Genomic DNA, 16,799 nt, shown 5'->3' on the forward strand with positions numbered 1-16,799 from the left:
CTCAATGTTCCAGTGCACCTATCTCCTGAAGGTGGCTACATGGTGTCTCCCAGCATTCAGTTTAGTTTTCCTATCTAGTACTATTCTGCTAAGCCACTGGCTGAACTAGCTTTATTCATTAACCAATAATAACCGCACACATACAGAAGGACTTCCCACTCTATGTAAATAAAAAAAAGTTGTAACTTTAACAAAGCAATTTTTTTTTCGAGACAGGGTTTCTCTGTAGCTATGGTGCCTGTCCTGGAACTAGCTCTGTAGACCAGGCTGGCCTCGAACTCCCAGAGATCCTCTTGCCTCTGCCTCCCGAGTGCTGGGATTAAAGGCGTGCGCCACCACCGCCCAGCTTAACAAAGCAAAGTTATATACAACAAAATAGTTATCAAACAAGAATTATAGTTACAACATTTAGTCCATTTACATTTGGCTAATTAAGGAAAATACTCTATCATCTATCTTATTTTGTGAGTCTAAAGTTTTATATGTAATCTATTCTTTATAATCATAAATATTTTTCTTCAAGTCCATGAAAGACTCCAGAAGCATATAAAATTACCTATGTAAACATAAAGTGCATTGTACATAACTTCCAAAACTCTAGAATTAACAGAGACATCTTGCTGCCTGGACAGTCACCCAAAGCTGTTATGTAACTTTGGAATATCCATCTTCATCCTACTGACCCATAACATCTGACAGACTTTTCTATGAAGAAGGAAATTTCAAAAACTGTTTCACCTATATTGACAGTTTGTCAGTCACTTTCTTCTGGGTCCTGCAGAATGTCTGGCAGACTCTTAAGTGAAGCAGGAGCCCTGAAGGACTGTCTCATGTCTCACCTTCTTTAGGTAGTTTCAGCAGTAATTTTTCTGTGGGGCTTGCAAGTCCAGTCAAGCAGTCAAGGCAAGAGAAATTTCTTGCCCAAATGGCTAACAAACTCCATGAGGAGCAGCCTCTTCAAAGCCCATTATCCTCTTGAAGTAGATTGTTGCTGCCAGGAACAGGTGTGTCTCATTGTCATGAAATGTCCAAATGTTTTAAAAACATTTTAAATGCCATATTCCATAGTCTTTGAAAGGTTTGATGATTATCTATCTAACTGAAACATATCTCTATATATCATGAAAACCTAACTAACATGACTACAAGCTTGACTATTATAGATGACTATCTATTAACCTGTATTTCTTAATTATACATTACATTTTTAAATGAGTTGCATAAACACAATACCCTATTCAAGAGCAAAAATATACATATGGCAAAATTGACCTTAAATTTGGATCAATACACCAAGATCCATACCAATGCAAACTACTCATATTTATAGGATATGCCCCTTTAAATGTAAATAAGCATTTATAAACAATCATCTAGGGAATTTGTATGTTGTTGTCTAGACTACTTCCTGCTTATTGGGGGTGCTGTTAATTAGGTCTGTAATGGGGTATCTCATGTGGTAGATCCATCTCAGATAGCAGTCCTGAAACCATTATGGATGTTGGACCATCTGGGCCAATTTTTCAGAGGGTTTTGTTTGATCAAACCACATTAGTCTGGAAGGAATCCACAGGTTCTCATCCTCTGTGGAAACAAAAGTAGAACCTCTTTTTCAAAGCAACATATTCTTTTTGTTTGTTTTTTGGACTTAACAAATATTTATAAAAATACTTTACCCAAACATTGAAGAATAAAAATTTTATTCAGCAGCTCAGGAAACTTCTCTAACACAGGTTATACCCTGGGATATACAGCAAATTTTTACAAATTCATAATGACAGAAATAACTCTATATAGTCTATTGGACCATAAGTCAACAAAACTTAAAACAGATTATAAACAAATCTCTAGTCAATAACACACTCATGGAGATTAAATAACTCATTACTTAATGACAAAAGAATGAAAGAAGTTAAGAAAGAAATTAAAAACTTCCTGGATATAAAGAAAAGGAAAAAGTAAAACATGCTTAGCGGTCGTGGTTCACACCTTTAAGCCAAGCATTTGTAAGGCAGAGGCAAGTGGATCTCTGTGAGTTTGAGGCCAGTCTGGTCTACAAAGTGAGTTCCAGGGCAGCCAAAGCTACACAGAGAAACCCTGTCTTGAAAAAAGCAAACAGAAAAAGAAATCACAAAATTGACTTTAAGAAGCTTCAGTTGGTCAAATAGGAACAAATTAAATATTAATATGAGAAGTGATAAGTTATATGATACACTGTAAGTATTTTTCCTACTGACCCATCTTAGCAGCACTATTTGGTTGGGTTTTGTTTTTAATGAATAATAATAATAATAATTACGATTGTGGGTATGTGTTCATGAAGTCCAGAAGAGCTTATAGAATCCCCTGGAACTGGAGTTACCAGTGATTGTAAATGGCACAGTGTGAATGCTGGGAACCAAGCTGGGTTCTATACAAGAGCAGGATATACTCTTAATCACTGAGGCATCTCTTCAGTCCCCCTATGTTTATGCCACTCTGGTTGTTAGTGTGAATCTGTGACAGGTGGCCTAAAAATGAGATGGATGAGAGTCTCTTGCAATAGCCAACTTTACTCAGAGCATCTGCCAGTTTATACCCTGAGGATTAATAAGAATCACCTAAGTGTACAATCACAAGACAAGCCACTCATGGCAAAAACAGGTTTTGCCTTGGGGACATATAAAGAATCTTTTAAACATTTAATTGGAATAATTTGAAGTAAACTCACTCCTATTTCCTAAATCTGAGGGGAATGCAAAAATACATTACAAAAACAATTTCATGTTTTCAATAAACGGAGGTCACATGACTCTTATTTTTTTCACACACATTCAAAGTTCCCCTCATGTGACACCATGTTTGGACCATGTTCTGACACCCATAGCTCAGTTTTTAAGTAATGGATGTTTTATCATGTCAACCATTTTATTTTAGTATTAGTATTCAAAGCAACATTTTCTTAGACCCAAATTTTGAAGTCAAGTTACCTTTATAATACACATGCTGGTTTAGCTTAGCAGCCATACAATGAAATGTCTCTCTGTACTTAGCTCCTTCACAGTCAAATAATTCAAAGAAAACACAATAGTATACATTACCCAGACTCTCTGTGTATATTCCATCTCTATGTGGCTTATTTTTCTTTTCTCCTCTAATCTACGACTGTCTGCACTGTGTCTGTTTAAAGGCTCTGTTTTGTTTTTTAAAAAATTATTTCCATTTATAATCGTCTATACTTTTTTTCTTGTATCTCAAGCCTATGTACTTTATAAGACAGACTGTGACCCATTCAGAGGTTTATTTCTGCCTGAGTCTGTTTTTAGTGCATATCTATAATTATTTTCTGACCAGGTGCTTTTTTTAAATGCTAATCAGGTATAGCAAGGACTAAGACTGCAAGGCTGCTTTGTCTTGTGGCTCCACCCAATCCAACATGGTGGAGGTCTGTTCACTGCCTCTGAGATTGCCTGGTGAGAGCAGTCCTCACCACCTCAACTCTTGGTAGCACCGAGCAAAATACAAACCTTTTTATCTGAGTAAAAGCTAAATCTCTTATGCAGCACACTGCACAGCTTGGAAATATCTCTGGGCATGACAGCAAGAATTTGCTGAGCTGTGGGCATGGTCTCAGCTATTTTGCTCCTGACCCCAAATGGGCACAAAAGCATCCAGACCCAAAGTGAGTGGTGGACATTAGCCCCGAATATTTCAGACCACACTGGTGTGCCAATCTGTTGGCGGAGGCTGTTCATTCATTCCCAGCTGCCCATAGCCAAAATAATCACACAGAAATCTGTACTAATTATAATAATGTTTGGCCAATAGCTTAAGTGTAGTTCTGACTTACTCTTATATATTAAATTGACCCATTTATATTACTCTGTGTATTACCACGTGGCTGTGGCTGTGGCTTACCAGCAAGGTTCCAGTGTGGAACCTTGGCTTGGCGTGTACCTCGGGTGGCTACATGGCTTCTCACTGACTCTGCCTACTCACTCTATACATCTCAGTTTGTATTTCCTGGCTGGTTTTACACTGTCAAGTCATTGGCTAAAAGCAGCTTTGTTCATTAACAATAAAAGCAATACACATACAGAAGGACTTTGCACACCAAAGGACAATGTTGTGGATGAACTAAACATGTAGAGAAATTCACAATTTAAACAATTGCAGGACCAAGAAAAGAGATTTTTCTCAACTCTTAGGAGAGCAAAGCACAGAGGAATATTGGAGCTGTTTTCAGGCCTGAGCTTTCTCCTAAATGAAAATGAAGTCACAGAGCAAAGCATAGAAACAAGGCCAAGTCTTGGATTTAGCCCAAAACCATCTATGTGGCTGAGAAATAGAGTATGTAACTACTGTATGTTGTCTTTTTGTTCAACTGCCAGTGCTTCAAAAAAATCATTGATCATTGTTAACAATAAAAAGATTAAATATTATAAATAAACCTAGCAAGAAGATAATGCTATCAATATTGTTTCTAGAGCATGTAGTGTATACTCATTCTTAGATAACTTAATCCTCAAAGAATTACTGTGAATTTGGAAGCATCATTGTTTAGAGAAAGAAAATGTAGACTACAGGGGTAAAGATACTCCCCAAGATTCAATCAGTAATCAAAGCCAGGGTTCTGTCCTGAGTAGTCAGTAATGGTGGCCTAGAGTCCACAACAGTGCAGCAAAAGCAGTTTTGCATTTGCTAAGGGTAATTGGGATTGTGACTTGAGTAAATTAAGAAACTCTTATGGGGGCTGGAGAGATGGCTCAGAGGTTAAGAGCATTGCCTGCTCTTCCAAAGGTCCTGAGTTCAATTCCCAGCAACCACATGGTGGCTCACAACCATCTGTAATGAGATCTGGCGCCCTCTTCTGGCCTGCAGGCATACACACAGACAGAATATTGTATACATAATAAATAAATAAATACATAAAAAAGAAACTCTTATGTATTAGATGTGCTTGTGAAGGTATTTCCCGAAATGATTCACTGAGGGATAAGACCCACATTGAATGAGAACAGGACCATTTACTGTGCTAGGATCTAGGTCAGATTAAAAAAGAGGGGGCAGGTGGAGCCAAGTGCCATTATGACTTTGTCTGCTTCTTGACCCACCCAGAAGTAAGAAAGCAACTCACGTTCTCCCCATCATGACAAACTGTCTCCTGACCTGTAAGAACAGTATTTAATATGAGAAATCAGAATAAAACCAAGTAACACAGCTTTTTATAGTCATAAGTTATTACATAAGTATAAATTTTGCAATTGTCAAGTCTCAATCACAAACTAAACATGTAGGTAAAGTTTAAAGTCTCATATCAAAGTAAAAACAGCAAAAAGGAAAGAATGCAGCTAGATAATTGAGTTATAATAATTTTAAAGCTGTGCCTGTGTCCAATCCTGAAACAAAGAGGTTAATGACAGTACACCAGGAGTCCCAAGGTGGGAGGATTTCAGAGAGGCTGCGCTATCAGGGTTCCAGCAGATTCAGACTTCTCCGACTGATCAACTCCCCACTCTATTTGTTCAACTCTGATTCAAAACTTTTTTAAATTCAAAACACATTACTAAAATAATCCCTCCTAAAATCAAGGGATCAAAGCTTACATGCACAGACCAGTTATTTTTTTATCTGTCTAGATTACTTCCATGAATATTTATTACTGGCTTGAGAACAATCTGATGCCTCCCGCATATTAGTTGTTCATATCAAAAGTTACTTCCAATGAAGAATAAAACTTGTGGCAACTCTACTCCTTATCAAACTTGCTTATTTCCCATGTATTTTATAGTATTCCTTTGAGAATAATATTCTTCATTGCCAGAAAAACTAACCTTTGAAGTAATGACCATATAAATAGATATTAGGTTTTGTTTCTTCTTCGGGAGAAAGTTGATCCAGTTGAGAAAGTATGAATCTTACATAGAAATTTATAAATTTTTATACTAAGTTAGTCTTTCCAGGCCAAGTTCATTCCTCATTTTTATTCTCCTTCATCCCTCTCAGTTTGAATGTGATCTTAAACCCCTAGAGCAGTATATTGCATTGGGAGATACAAGAATTCCTAGCAGCAAAAAATACACTTTAGGGACGCATGTAGCATTAAAATCCCATCCAGCCTCATTGTCTATTCATGAGGATGGGATGATCATTTTGCAACATGTTCTCAAAGGAGATGCACACTTTTTATTTATTTGAAGAAGTATAACTGGTAACAAATAAAATTGCTTAAAACCCTGCTATCAAATTTGGTTCAGAAGTATTTCTTAAACCTGATAGACATGTGTACATATCAATAGACTATTATTATATAACAAATTTTTCGTAAAATTTAAAAATATATTTACTTATCTAATATTTTTAAGAGTAAAAAGTACAATCTTATGATGGAGGAAGCTCATTGGTTAAAAAAATAAAGAAACTGCTTGGCTGGCCCTCATAGGTTAAAACATAGGTAGGCGGAGTAAACAGAACAGAATTCTGGGAGAAAGAAGCTGAGTCGAGGAGTCGAGATGATTCTCCCACTCCAGGCAGACGCAGGTTAAGATCATTCCTGGTAAGCCAGCTCGTGGGCTACAGCAGATTATTAGAAATGGGCTAGTCCAGGTGCGAGAATTAGCCTAGAAGAGGCTAGATAGAAATGGGCCAAGCAGTGTTTAAAAGAATACAGTTTCCATGTAATTATTTTGGGTAAAGCTAGCTGTGCGGGCGGCCAGGTGCCGGGGATGCAGCCCTGCCGCTCCTATTTCAACAATCTTAGGTTTCCTGTCTGTTGTATCTAGTGTCTCAAAAGATTTGCCACTGAGGTGTCTGCTGCACTGTTTTAAATGGAGGCCAGACTAGAGAATATCAGCTTTTGTGAATTCTTAGGCACTTGGTAGAAGATCTCACTCACAGAATAATACTAAGCTTCTCTTTCTCTGCACTCTGATCTCAACACACTAGAGTATGCACTGTAAGCCCTCTAACCAGACAGAGACTTCACAAAGTATCACGATCACAGTGTAGATTCAAGGAGATTTTTCATTGTCTTAATTAGGGATTCTATTACTGCGATAAAATGCTATGCTTGGGGGTGACACTACTCCCATTGGACAAAACCTTCTGACAGTCAATCATTAATCAAGAAAATTTCCAGCAAAATTACCTATAAGCTAATCGAATAGAAACATTTTCTCAGTTGAGGTTCTGTCTTCTCAGATATTCTTTTTTTTTTCAATTAGAAAACACAAGTTTATTGGAAATGACAAAGTTTAACGATGTGACACCATTTTCCTCATTTATTTTGCTATAGTGTTATCAGAGATGTGTTTGTAGTTCCAATTGTGTACAACTCTCTTTTAACTCTCTTGTAAACTATTTTATTGACTGCTTTTGTGTGACACAAGCTAGAATCATCAGATATAAAGGTACCTCCTTGAGAAAAGTCATCTATGAGATTTAGCTGTAAGACATTTTCTCAGTGATCATTGGGGAAGAGCCCAGCCACAGTGAGTGATTCCAGCACCGAGCTGGTAGTCGTGGCTTATATAAGAAAGCAGATTGAGACAGCCAGGGAAGAAATGCCAGTTAGCAGCACCTATCCATGGTTTCTGCATTATCTTCTCCCTCCAGCATCGTGCCCTGCTTGACTTCCTCTCCTGACTTACTTTCTTTTTTTCTTTCTTTCTTTTTTTAATATTACTTTAAAAAAACAATCCAAATTCGCACTTCCTCTCCTTCTTTCCATCCCCTCCCTCTCCCTCCACAGACCCTTGCCCCCACTGCCCCCACCCCTCCAACCCTAAGGGAATGTCATGTACCACACCCTGTGGAAAGTTGAAGGCCCTTGCTACTACTTCTAGGTTGAGTAAGGTTTGCATCCAAAGAGAATAGGATCCCATGAAGCCGGTATATGCAGTAGAGACACATCCCAGTGTCACTATCAGTGGCCCCTCAGTCTGCTCCAGCAGTCAACCCCCGTAAAAGCAGCTTGTTTCTTCCCATACTCATTCACTCCCAGTCCAGTTGGAGTTGGTGAGCTCCCATTAGCTCAGGCAAACTGTCTCAGTGGATGATCCCCTCATGATCTTGAATTCCTTACTCATACTCTCACTCCTTCCACTCTTCAACTGGATCTTGGGAGCTCAGTCCAGGGCTCCAATGTGGGTGATTGCCTCTGTTCCCATCTGTTGTTGGATGAATGTTCTATGGTGATATTTAAGATAATCATCAGTCTGACTACAGAGTAAGGTCAGTTCAGATACCCTCTCCTCTATTGCTTAGGGTCTTAGCTGGAGTCATCCCTGTGGGTTCTTGGGCATTTTCTAGAGCCAGGTTTCTTGCTAACTCCATAATGGCTCCCTCAATTAAGATATCTCTTTCCTAGGCTCTCTCTCATATCTGTCCTTCCTCCATTGCAACTATCCTATACCCTCAAGTTCTCCTCAACTACTCTTATCCCCTTCCTTCTACTCCCTTTCCTCTGCTCCCAAATTTTTGTCTGATTCTAATTTCCAGGTAGGTCTATATATGTTTTTCCATGGGTTCACCTTATTACTTAGTTTCTCTAGGATTCTGAAGTATAGGCTAGTTGCCTTTTGTTTATGACTAATATCCACTTGTGAGTGAGTACATACCATATTCGTTTATTGGGGTCTGGGTTACCTCACGCAGGATAATGTTTTCTAATTCCGTCCATTTGCATGCAAAATTCAAGATGTCATTATTTTTTTTTACTACTGAGTAGTACTCTAATATTGGGGGGAGAGGAGCCAAGAAGATTGTAAGAGCCAGAGGATCAGAGAATTTGCTGTGAGACTATGTCTCCTAGTAATGTCAGATGCTATACTTATAAAATCTTTTCATCATGACTACCTAAACATGAGTTGAATAAGGACAACAAAAGACATCCAAAAGTTGTCTGGTAAAAACCAACTAGAACTCACCACTATGCAAAGAACTACAAGCAACTAAGGAGTGTTGAGGGTGAGAGAACTATTCTCTGCAAGGGAAGAGTATACAAATACGCATGTAAAACAATGGCTGAAAAGAAGCCATTAACTTGAAAGAGAACAAGGGAAGATAAAATATGACGAGATTTGAAGAGAAAATAGGGAAGGAAGACTTGATGGAACTGTATTATAATCTCAGAAAACTAAAGAAACAATAATTAAGAAAGAAAAATAAAAAAATATCATTATGAACATGTAATAAGATCAGGTCTTAACCACTGCACAGTTTAATATTTATTTTTATTTATACAAGGTTCAACTTCCCGCATCTGTTTCTGGTTTACAGATTTTATTTATGGAACACTTATGTGGGGATTTATTCTAGGAATTTTCATATGCTAAGTGCTATCTCACATTAGTGCCTTGTATCTATTATACCCTTACAGATAGCTATAAACCATTTTTAATTATTATTTTTACATATACAGCTTAAAAGAATACATTTTACTCTTTTAAAGTTGGATCTTTTTGAAGATTTTACTTGAAAAGTAAAGTGCCAGGTCATGGGAAATGATTTTGCAACAACTGAAGTAAGATTATAAAAATAACACCTATTAATAAGTTTAGTATAAAGCCAGTCATCAAGTTCTTTGTCAGCCTTGGAACCACATTGCATTGTTAGGGCTTCCACAAGAATCAAATATTCTTTGAGAAGACAGTGATTTCACAGACACGCAGAAGATATCATGAGAAGGAATAGGGATCTTCCAGTATTTAAAGTTGATTTTAACTCTTGATGCAAGATGTTAATCAGATACTCTAGAATCATTCACCACCATGCAGCAATGTCAAAATTAAGGCCCATAGCTTGAGCTCCGAGGAATGTATAAGGGAGGTTCAGCATCTAAAGAGAAGTGAAAAAAAAAAGTAGACCTCAAGGTTCTTCATAGAAAAATAACCAAGATCTTTGATCCATTCCTTTTTCTTTTCTTTCAGAAATGTATTTCTGATGCATTCTGTATCTTCAGCCATGCTGACAACTCTCTTCTTCATCACACTACACTCTGAATCTTCTGATGCAGGTGGTAGTAACCTAGCAACTTGCCAGTTTCCCTAGCAAAATCCTTTCCCTGATCTACATTTTCAGAAATGTCCTTCCACTCTCTTCCTATATTATTTTTGTTTTGTTCTGTTTTGTTTTGTTATGTCCTTTCATTTTGCTTTGCTTTCTTGAGACAGGGTTTCTCTGTGTAACAGTCCTGGCTATCCTGGAACTCACTCTGTAGACCAAGCTGGCCTCAAACTCAAGGAGATCCACCTGACTCTGCCTCCCAAGTACTGGGATTAAAAGCATGTGTCACCACCCAGCTATTTCCATATTTTTATATTTTGATCTTAGTTGTGTTTTCCCTAGACTGCTTTAAACTTTTATGTATTCAGATTTACTCCAATTAATCATTTTATAACACATTATGTATGTCCCTAATGAGAAGGTCATTTTAGACAAAATAGAGAATAGTGACCAGTGACTATAATCTCAATTTGGGAGACAGGGGAATAGTGAATTTAAAACACAATAAACAAATAATTTATTTCACTGTTACTCCTTGTCTATGTGCCTGAGGGTTCCAGACAAAGTGAAAAAATAATTCTACCCCCTTTTTTTTATTGTGAAAAGAAGAAAAAAAAACATAAACAAAAAACAAGTTTCCACCTCCTCCCAGCCTCCCATTTCCCTCCCCCTCCTCCCACCCTTCTCCCCCTCCTCCCACCCTTCTCCCCCTCCCCCCACTCCTCTCCCCCTCCCTCTCCAGTCCACAGAGCAGTCAGGGTTTTCTGCCCTGTGGTAAGTCCTAGGTCCTCCCCCCTCCGTCCATATCTAGGAAGGTGAACATCCAAACTGGCTAGGCTCCCACAAAGCCAGCATATTAAGTAGGATCAAAACCCCGTGCCATTGTCCTTGGCTTCTCATCAGCCCTCATTGTTCCTACCCCTTTTAACACAATAATCTAGGAGACTTATTGATATGTAGAAAATTACTAATAGTTGTTTCAAAATTAAATGATCAAATAAATTCATGTTTGTGGAGGGCTGACATTCTTAAATGCATATGTCTCAGGTTGTAGGAGGAAAGGTGATAACCACTGAAACAAAAGACTGACCATTATATTTTGTCATACTATGCTGAAATACATGTGGATTCTAAGGGTTTGACATATATGCTGATATATATATAATATATATATACATATATAATATATATATCTAATTACTAAATTCACTTCTAACATTATACTTTTAACATTTTTATCCCAATTAATTGCAAAACACGTAATTTGGATAAGCTGTGCTCTTAGTTTTTAGTTTTTTTAGTGTTATTGTCAAATCCATTATATACGTCATTATTCAAACAAATAATGATACAGATAGAATAAAGACAAAACATAAAAGATTAAATATATCTATTTGTCAATGAATACTATTTGACAGAAAATTAAGGTTACTGTTTCTCTTCTTTTCAATGGCTTCATTAAAAACCCTTTCTGATTATAAATTTTCAGGTAAGATTTTTTAAAAAAAAGAATCACTGTCTTAATATTTCATTTTATTTTTAAGATATTATCTTTGTTTTATTTTTGTGTATGTGTGTATGTGCGTGTGTGCACATGCCCGCACGTGTCTGTAGAAACCAGAAAAGGGTGTCCAATTCCTTGGAAATGGAATTAGAGGCAGTTGTGAGCTGCTTGATATGGATGCTTGGAACTGAGAACAGCAGCTTGCTCTCTCTGCTGAGCTACCTTTCCAGGTTCAACCTTAAACATCTTGATTAACCATGATGGTCATTTAGTGACTGATTCTGTCTCTCTCTATCACTAGCTGTTTGGGGCTGCATTCAATACACTGTATTACTATTTACAGGACAATTGCCTTCTCTAAACATCTCTTCTGCTTCTAAAGCCTGAAATAATTCTGCTGTTTCAAAAAAATCAATTCAGTAAATATCTTATAATAGGACTCCTTACTGTTCCAAATGTGCACTCTACAGTACAGGAAAGGATAGGTATTCATAAAGTAAAGAGGTAAAATTGCTCTTAACAAAGGAGCCTTGTGCCTGGCATTCATGCTTTTGAAAGCTCTGCTTTGAGTTTGTATAAGAGAAATAGATCAGTCAAGCTTGGACAAAGCACATAAAATTTCAAAACAATATGGAATATTCATTACTTCCAATACCCTTTTCACAGAAAATTGTATTGATTTCTAGGGGGACAGCGCATCCTGCACAAAGACACACACACACACACACACACACACACACACACACACACACACACACACACACACTCACTCACTCACACACACAAACAAACACACAGACAAACAAAACCAAAACAAAATAGTAATTGAAAACTTGAGCTATATGGACTGAATCAAGTCTCAGTTCTGCCATTACTAGCCTGTGTAAGTACTAGTCATTTACTCTATCCTCACTAACATATACACACACGCACACACATACACACAAAAAAATGTACCCAATAATAACATTTATCTCAGAGTCTTATTTAATGGATCAATGTTAATGATGAATGTATACAAATGTATATACCTGCACACTTTAATCCTTTGAAAAAGAAAGAAATCTCCTAATTATTTTTATAGCAGAGAAAATATCATATTATTTCAAACAGAAACTTAAGGGATTGTGAAACTTACAGAGTATCATGTCTAAGTGTGGCTAAAGCCCTGGTGACTGTGATAAAAGCCACATGAATCGTGAATAAAGCAGAAAATATTTTAGAAGGGAGATGAAAAGAAAATAAATCATTTGTGGATATTTCAAAACTTCGATGTCAAATATATAAGTAAAATTATGTAGCTCTGTGTAATATGCATAGAAACAGATATTTGCCATTTACATTTTCCTTAAAGCAGAAAAAGGTCAATGTCTCTAGGAATACCCATATAGTTAATTATAAAAAGAAAATAGATAATCTACAAAATGCTATAAGTGAAATATCAACTAAAATGTGTAAATAAATTCCTATCAAAGAATGCTTTGTCCTACACTTTATACCCAACAAAAAAAATAATGAAACAGCTTAGTGTTTGGAACACCAAGAAATTCAAGTTTACGTTAAAATAGCATAATTTTATAATAAAGTACAAAATGCCAAGTGTGGACAGTTTGTCTCCTACTGTAATTACTTTTAAAAGAACACACTAAAAGAATTTTTTGATAACCACAATTTTATACAAAAGATCATAAATATCTACAGGGCATTAATAAAGAAATTGGCATGACACTCAATATCTGAGGGAGTTATATCCTGGATCTTTCAAGGGAGCTGGGCGATAAGGAGATTAAGGGGGGATTTGAACAACAATTACAACAGCAGCAAAGAAAGATATGAAAACAAGGAAAGATAAAGGAACATTATGATAACAAATATTTGAGATAACATGTGGATATAGATACATATAATATATGCATAAATATACAAAATACAAGGGTGTGAATGTGATTAAATATGAGTAGGTAAATTAATAAGTCACAAATGACAAGAAGGTTTGTTTAAAACATACCTTAAATTCTCAGTTAATTTACACAGAGACTTAGTTACTTCTAAGAGAACGAATGCACTAGGAAGGTTATCTGGGGATGTTTAAACCGGCAGACACTAAAGTACTATCCTCTTGAGCCTATCATTTTTTTGATTAGGAGGAAAGTTTATAATTTGTTTAAAGGCACAGAGCTGATTATTAGCAGAGAGGGTGCTACAATGGAGCACCTTGATTTATTAATTCAAATACAGATTATCATGGCAGACATCTGAATATTCTTTAGTCATTTACTCTGAACAGTGTTAATCCTGGTAATCCAATGAAATAAGTAAACTGAAACTTTTATTTTCAATCAAGTTCAATGTTTTCAGTACTTTAAAGAATTAAATGTTTAACAGCAAGTAAAGTGTTATGAAATATAAATGTTGTATTGTTTGATTTCTGATCTATTAATGAGCAAAAATAAGCAATGCTACTGAACTTGCAACATGAGATTCCTAAGGTACTAAGATTTGTATGATGTAATTGAAAATAGTGGCAACTTCCCAATTTTTTGTGTATCAAATTCAAAATCAACTTACTATCAATAAGTATATAACAGTCATTCTTTATGAAGCAAGCAGTGGAATAACCAATAAGGACTTTTTGAAATGATTAAAAAGCACCTACTTGGGGAAAAATAGTCTTCTTGCATTTACCTGCCAACCTCTATGTTTTAAATATATCAGCATGACTTAGTTTAATCAACCTCTTATCTCTGAAAATGAATTGGAAAAAAATGTATAGGAGCATGCCATTGTTGTGTTCCCAGGACAATTGTAGGCCTTTGTGAAACTGTGTAGCACCAACCCTCCATGCACTTGACTTCTCTGTGGGACCTTCTCTAAGAAGGGCAAATAACTAAAAGTACTAAAAATTGCATAAACTATTACATATTGTGTTATAATGAGTTCTTTGACAGAACTACCATGTTCAAACTCCATCCCTTTCCCTTTCAATATTTGAATTCTTCTCAAAATCTGTGTAGTGTAATTATGTGAAAACAGTATAAGAAGTATTAACTGAAGCAATTTTTATATCAATTGTTTTCGACTTAGTTTTTCTTCTTCCAATTTTAACTTCTTTTCTTCCATTTTCCTTTCACCCGTACTCTCTCATTTACATACCACACACAGACACACACACACACACACAGACACATTAATGTACACACACACACACACACACACACACACACACACACACACACAATGTTTGTTAGCCAGCCCAGTAATTGAATCAGTTCAGAATGTCAGCACTATAAATACATTAATAAACACAGATTGAAGTAGTAAGGGCAGCGGGGCTGCGTCCCCAACACCCCGGCCACCTGCCCAGCTAGCTTATGCCCCAAAATAACAACACACAAACTGTATTCTTTTAATCACTGCTTGGCCCTTTAGCCCTAGCCCTTACTGGCTAATTCTGTTATCCCGATCAACCCATCTCTAATAATCTGTGAGAACTGGTCTTACCGGGAAGATTCTAGCCTATGTCCATCCTGGGTCGGAGCTTCATAGCGTGCATCTGCCCAGGAGCCAGGAGCATGGCGTCTCTCCCTGAGGCGTCTGCTCCCGAGAGAGCTGTGGAGTCTCTGAGCTCACTTCCTGTTCCTCCCAGCATTTTGTTCTGTTTACTCCACCCACAGGGCCAAGCAGTTTCTTTATTGGCCAATGACCTTCCTCCATCAACAGATGGCCATTTCATCCCCTTACTGCTAAAATGATTTTGTAAGCAGATTGTTTTCCAGAAAATTCATGGAAATATACTGTCAGCTGTACATCACTGTACAGTCTTGTGAGCTCCAATAGCTGGTCTAAAACCTTTTTGAAGTATCAATAAAATGACTGCTAATGATATTCTGCTATACTCATAGATCACTGCCTTATCCAGCCATTATCAGCGATGGGAACAGATGCAGAGACCCACAGCCACCTTTATGTGGAGAAAGTCTAAATGGAAGGATTCCACCAAATACCTCCCCTCAGAGCTCAGAGAATCTCATGGAAGACGGGGCAGAAAATTTGTAAGAGTAAGAGGGGATGGAGGACATTTAGAAGACCCTCTGAATCAACTAAACAAGTCTCATAGACAGAGACTGAAGTGTCAAGCACAGGGCGTACATGCGTTTGTGCCAGGTTCTCTCCATACATATTATAGCTACTAGATTAGTATTTTTATTGGACTCCTGACTGTGGCAACAAGTGGATCTCTAATTATTGTTCCTGTTCTTTGGACACTTTTCATCCTGTTGAGTTTCTGTGTTCAACATCCAAATGATAGTTTTTGCTTCATCTTATTATATTTTATTTTGTCATGCGGGATTGTTGTCTCTTGGAAGCCAGCTCTTTTCTAATGAGAGACAGAAAGGGAGTGGGTATGGAGGGAAGAGAGAGATGTGGAAAGGACCATGGAGGAGTGGAGGAAGGAAAAACTGTAATCAAGATATATTGTATAAGAAAAAAAACACTATTTTCTCTTTTAAAAAATGCTAATTAATTCTTTGTGGATTTCCCAACATGCATCCTGATCCCACTCATGTCCCCATCCCCTAGCTTCTGGTTTTTACCCTTGCAACCTCCCCCACGAAACAAAATTTAAAAGTAAAACAAGATAAAAACCAAACCAAACAAAGATCAAATAAAAAGTCTTTACATGTAAGTGTTCATCACAATGAGTCATTGTTCTGGTTCAAGGAATCTGGTTTTTGCAAAACTGTTGATACTGGGCTGTGATTGGTAATCCTTTTGGATATCCCATGGTTGTCTTATGTCTTGGAGATCCTGGAGCTTTGACTCTGAAGGTCTGACCCCTTCCCATGCTCTAGAAGTTCATAGATGAGGTGGGCAACATGGGTTTCCTTGTAGTCCTGGTTCTGAGCCTGGGTGGTATCTGGATTGATCCAGCTGCTAGCTTTACCTCATTATCACCACTCAGACAAACTCTACAGCACTGCCTCAGCTAACTTGCCCAATGTAGCAGACAGCAGGGAATGGGCAAGTTCTCCTGCTCTCACACCGTTGGGTCTAGCTCATCTGCACCCATCCACCAGAGCCAGCTCTATTATTTTGTCCAGGTGGGGTACAGGACCTGCTCTACTCACCCTATTGCCTCAGTTGGTGAGGAAAAGGGCCAAGTCCTCCATTCTCATGCTCCCTGATGTCAGCTCTCCCCGCATCCCAGCTAGCAAGGGATTGGGACAGAGAGCTTATTTCTGTTAAACTTGTCATCCAATGCTATAACAGGGAAAGAATAGGGGCAACTCTACTGTTTTGCCCAGGCAAG

General features: G+C 37.4%; 1 protein-coding gene across 1 annotated transcript in view; it reads left to right on the forward strand.

Annotated features, from left to right (window-relative positions):
* LOC121444545 (properdin-like) overlaps nucleotides 1-15,774 on the forward strand; it is a 40,773-nt gene extending 24,999 nt beyond the window's left edge. Inside the window, exon 6 of the mRNA XM_041646370.1 lies at nucleotides 15,391-15,774. The gene's annotated coding sequence lies outside the window, so the exon portion shown is untranslated. The remainder of the gene's footprint in view (nucleotides 1-15,390) is intronic.
* The last annotated feature ends 1,025 nt before the right edge of the window (nucleotides 15,775-16,799 follow it).

This window comes from Microtus oregoni, unplaced genomic scaffold, assembly GCF_018167655.1.
Source record: "Microtus oregoni isolate MIOR12 unplaced genomic scaffold, Mior012 000131F_ref0000151, whole genome shotgun sequence".
In the NCBI taxonomy this organism is placed as follows: Eukaryota; Metazoa; Chordata; class Mammalia; order Rodentia; family Cricetidae; genus Microtus; species Microtus oregoni.